Raw genomic sequence first — 6000 nt, 5'->3', positions numbered from 1 at the left:
AAGTGCTATAGCTGAAATAAAAATAGTAACTAGTTGAGCAGATGAGTATCAATAACTATACACTGAGAATAAGAGTAACTCTAACTCTGAGACTTACCAGCTATATGATCATGAGCAAGTTACTTAACCTCTCTGTGCTTGAATGTCCTTTAAAATGGGGTTAATAATACTAGCCACTCCAAAGGGCTATGTGGCTTAATGTATCAAAAGTGTCTAGAACAGTGCCTGTCACATGTACTATATAAGTCTTAGCTTTCTATTACAGTATGCTGAACTCATACAGCCTGCATGTACACATACACACAAACACAACACTGACATTTCTTTTTATGCATCATTACAACCTCTCTATGATATGCCCTTAGGTAATCTGCATTGCACAGAAATCTACAAAGGATGATACTCATTTTATTCTCCTCTCAGTAGCTCAGTCACTCCTCAGTATTGTTAGGAATTTGGAAATCTAAAATTCTTGCCTTAGGCCACAAGTACATTTAGTACTCTGCTATTGTTTTATTTTTTAAGGTTCAATAAAGGGATACTATATAGTAAAGATTTGCCATCCAGTATTTCATCTCCAGAAATCACTCAAGACCTGAATTTAATACTAATAACTATACCTCCCATGTAGCTGACATTCTTTGATAGGAGCCTGATAAGACTGTCTTATTGTCATGCACCATGTCTTTTGCATAGCTTAGTTGATAACAGTCCATCACTGGGCAAGCAACACACACACACACACACACCACCTACCTAACCTCAATATGGGACAGGAAAATACTAAGGGAGTTAGAGGATTTTCTGACCTTTCTAAAGTAATTAGCAGTGTTTCAGATATTTTGTTATCAGCAAATTCTAGTGAAAATATCTGGGAAGTTAGTTCCATACCACAGTTATTACTAAGGAGAGAAAAAGTTTACATTTTCTTGGAAAAGAAAAATTAGGTATCCTAGGAAGACTATAACTATATTAAATAAGTTACAGTTATTATTATGCAGGTCTAATTTTCTTGACTTGAGATTCTGTTATTTTAGGAAAAAAAAAAAAACATTTCCCATAAAATGGGAGATTTTGTGGCATCAAGTGTAGGAGATACCAGGTGTGACATCTGATATCCATGGCCATTAACTTTATTTCTAACCAATATCCATGGCATTTACAATGCTTTGTATCATGATAAGAGAATTTTCTAGTGCCTCCCAAGACATTACCAGAAGAACTGATAACACATAAATGTTTGAAATTGAATAATACATGACAAATTAGAGTCTCTTAGAAGTTGAAGTCAACCTAGTGTTTTATCTTAGGGGCTAAGGAGTTAATAGCTTTATTAATCATTATGAGACCCCCTGGCTCTGTGCATTTGGCTAATAAAATATATTTATCCATATAGGTTGAGTGCATTTTATTTCCTAGGTAAGAAGAATAAAGCATATAAAATCTTTGACATATAAAATTATTTTTATATGAATATATTTTCAATAATATTATGTATTATACTATATCATCTTATTTCTCAAGATTGAATAAGAAAAATCTTTTATCAAAGAGGATCTAAATTAGGGTAACAGAATTTAGCAGAAGTTTTTTGAGAATAAATCTTGGGAAATTTGAGATCCTTTGAATTAAAACTACTAATTTTGAAGATGGTGGCAGAGTAGGAGGACCCTAGGCTTGCCTCATCCCATGAAAACTACTAAATAACTATCAAATCATCCTGAATAATCCAGAAATTGACCTAAAGACTGGCAGAACAAACGCCACAAAAGAAGAGGCCACCTTGAAGAAGGTAGGAAGTGTGGAGACATGACTTGGAAGAGAAACAGATCATGCCTGCTGCTGTGGAGAGGGAGCTCCAGTCATAGAAAACGGCAAGAGACAGATTAGCACACAGGTCAGCCCACAAGGAACATGAATTCCCATAGCAATTGGCATGGAAAGCCTGGAACTTTGTGGATTCTTGCAACCTGTAGGGCTTAAAGCCTGGAGTTTTAAAGGTCAGTGTGCTTGGCTCTGGCAGAGCTCAGAGGACATTGGGGCTGCAGAGAGAAGAGAGGGCAAACAGCCTGCAGACATATAGCATGGAAACAGTGAAGAGCACCTGAGGCACACAGTGGAGAAGTTATTTGCTCTTCTCTGAGTGTGTCCCAGAAAGGCAGCATTAATGGAGAGATGCTTCCAGGAACAAAGGAACTGACCAGCACCATTTCCCTCCCCTGCCCATCAGCATAAACACACAGCCACCTGTGGGAACCAGCACAGTGCCCACAGTTGCTACTTAACTTGCTTACACCAAGCCCTGCCTCCACAGCACTCTGGTGGAACCATCCTTCTCAGTCATGCTTGCCTCAGTCCCAGTGCAGCAGGTTCCCTCCACCAGAAGACTGGCCCAAACTCTGGCCAACACTGCATCTCCTGACCCAGGAGTTTTTCAAGGCCTCGGTTTTGGTGGCAGCAGTGGTCTCATTCACAAGCAGGTCTCATTTCACAAGCAGATCAGAGCACGCCTCGTTAAAACATGGCACTTCAGGCCAGGGATTAACACTGCCCACAACAGGCAAAGAGAGCCTCCGCAGACATTGGGCTGAAGCATAAAGCAGCCAGAACACAACAGCAGAGTGCACGCAGCACACATTGGAGACACTCCCAGAAGTGCCAGGCCCTGCAGAACAGGGGACACAACACTGTAGAGCCCTACAGGATATCTTCTTCATAAAGCCACTACCCTCAAGAATGGAGACATAGCAGGCTTTTCTAACACAGAGACTTAGACAAAATGAGAAGACAGAGGAATGTATCCTAAATGAAAGAACAGGACAAGGCTACAGCCAGAGATCTAAGTGAAATAGATATAAGTAACATGACTGATGCAAATTTGGATAAGGAAAAGGATACTCCCTGGAATTGAAAAAAGAGTGGAGGACAAGAGTTAGAGACTTCAGGCAGAGATAAGGAATAACATAGCAGAGATAAAGGTTCAATAAATAAAATGAGAAACATGCTTGATAGAAAGAACCACAGGCTGGAAGAAGCAGACAAATGAATGAATTAATGACCTAGAAGGCAGAGTAATGGAAAGTAATCAAACTGAACAAATGAGAGAAAAAAAGAATTCTGCAAAACAAGAATAGACTTAGGGAACTCAGTTATTCCATCAAATATAATAGCATTTGTATTATGGAGTCCCAGAAGAAGACAGAGAAAAGGGGGCAGAGAATTTATTTGAAGAAATAATACCTTAAAACTGGGGAAGGAAACAGATATCCAGATCCAGGAGGAACAGAGAACCCCCAAAAAAATCAACAAAAGCATATCCACACCAAGACATATTGTAATTAAAATGGCAAAATATAGTGATAAAGAAAAAAATATTAAAAGCAGGAAGTCAAAAGACAGTTACATACAAAGGAAACCTCAGAAACTTTCCAAGCCAGAAAAGAGTAGCATGATATATTAAAAGTGCTAAATAAGAAAAACCTGCAGCCAAGAATAATCTATCCAGCAAGGCTATCATTCAGAATAGAAGGAGAGATAGAGTTTCCCAAACAAAACTAAAGAAGTTCCTGACCACTTCTAACCAGCCATGCCAGAAATATTAAAGAGGACTCTTTGGAAAGGAAAGACCAAAAATGACCATATGAAGGTAGGAAACACAAAAGCAGTAAAAATGAATAATTCTCTAAAAAAATCAATTAAGGAACTCACAAAAGAAAAGGATGTAAAATATGACACCATATACCGAGGACATGAGGAGGAGAGGAGTAAAGAATGGGTTCAAACTTTTATTTTAAATATTTATTTATTTGAGAAAGAGAGAGAGAGTGGGGGGAAGGGCAGAGGAAGAGGGAGATAAAGAATCTCAAGCAGACTCCCTGCTGAGCACAGAGCCCAACTCGGGGCTTAAGCCCATGACCCTGAGATCATGACCTGAGCCAAAATCAAGAGTCAGACGCTTAACTGACTGAGCCACCCAGGTGCCCCAAGAATGGGTTCAAACTTAAAGGACCATCAACTTAATATAGACTGCTACATGCAGATGATGTTATATACAAATCTAATGGTCACCACAAATCAAAAACCACTAATAAATATTCAAATAATAAAGAGAAAGAAATCCAAATATATTACTAAAGAAAACCAGCAAATCATGAAGAAGAGAAAGACAAGAAAGGATCAGAGAAAATCTTCAGAAGCAAAACAAGTAATAAAATGGCAATAAATACATATCTACCAATAATTACTTTGAATGTAAATGAAATAAATGCCCCAAACAAAAGATATCAGGTGACAGAAAGGATGAAAAAACAATACCCATCTATATGCTGCCTATAAGAGACTCATTTTAGACCTAAAGACACCTGCAGATTAAAAGTGAGGGGATAGAGAAAGATTTATCACACAAGTGGATGTCAAAAGAAAGCTAGAGCAGCAATGCTAATATTGGACAAAATAGACTTTAAAACAAAAACTGTAACAAGGGACCAAGAAGAACACCATATGATAATAAAGGGGACAATCCAACAAGAAGATATAATAATTGTAAATATTTATGCACCCAACATGGGAGCACCCAAATACATAAAACAGTTAAAAACAAACATAAAGAAAATAATTAATAATACAATAATAGTAGGGGACTTTAACACCCCACTTATATCAATGAACAGATCATCTAAACAGAAAATTGACAAGGAAACAATGGCTTTGAATGACACAATGGACCAAATGGATTTGGTGGATATATTCAGAACATTCCACCCTAAAATATAGTGCACATTCTTTTCAAGTGCACATGAACATTCTTCAGAATAGATCACATACTAGGCCACAAATTCAAGAAGAACAAAGTCATACCATGAATCTTTTCTTTTCTTTTCTATTTTTTTAAGATTTTATTTATTTATTTGGGAGAGAGAAAGAAAGAGTAGGGGCAGAGGGAGAGGGAGAGAGAGTCTTAAGCAGACTCTGCGCTGAGTGTGGAGCCCGACACAGGACTCGATCTCACAACCCTGAGATCATGAACTGAGCTGAGACCAAGTCAGACACTTAACCAACTGTGCCACCCAGGCACCCCACCATGAATCTTTTCTAACCACAACACTATGAAACTAGAAGTCAACCACAAGAAAAAATCTGGAAAGACCACAAATACATGGAGATTAAATAACATGCTATTAAACAATGAATGGGTCAACCAGGAAATAAAAGAAATTAAAAATTACAGGGAAACAAATGAAAACGAAAAGACAATGGTTCAAAACCTTTGGGACACAGCAAAAGCGGTTCTAAGAGGGAAGTTTATAGCAATAGAGGCTTACCTCAAGCAGCAAGAAAAGTCTCAAGTAAGCAATCTAAACTTACACCTAAAGAAGCTTGAAAAGGAAAACAAACAAAACCTAAAACCAGAAGAAGGAAGGAAATGATAAAGATTAGAGCAGAAATAAATGATATACAAACTAAAAAGCAATAGAACAGATCAGTGAAACCAAGATCCAGTTCTTTGAAAAAAATCAATAAAATTGATAAGCCTCTAGCCAGACTTACCAAGAAAAAAATGAGGACCTAAATAAATAAAATCACAAATGAGAGAGGAGAAATAACAACAAACACCACAGATATACAAACAATTCTAAGAGAATATTAAGAAAAACTATGCCAAAAATTGGGCAACCTAAAAGGAACAGATAAATTCCTAGAAACATATAACCTGCAAAAAGGAAGAAATAGAAGATTTGAACAGACCAATTACCAGCAAAGAAATTGAATCAGTCATCAAAAAACTCCCAACAAAAAATGTCCAGGACCAGATGACTTCACAGATGGATTTTACCAAACATTTAAAGAAGAGTTAATAATAAAAAAATGTTTTACCAAACATTTAAATAAGAGTTAATTCCAAAAAATAGAAAAGGAAGGAAAACTTACAAATTCATTCTATAAGGCCAGCATTACCTTGATACCAAAACCAGATAAAGACACCACAAAAAAAAAGAGAAC

The sequence above is a fragment of the Zalophus californianus genome, chromosome 2 (genome assembly GCF_009762305.2).
Source record: "Zalophus californianus isolate mZalCal1 chromosome 2, mZalCal1.pri.v2, whole genome shotgun sequence".
Lineage (NCBI taxonomy): Eukaryota > Metazoa > Chordata > Mammalia > Carnivora > Otariidae > Zalophus > Zalophus californianus.
The sequence above is the reverse complement of the archived record's forward strand: the minus strand, read 5'-3'. Positions refer to the sequence as shown.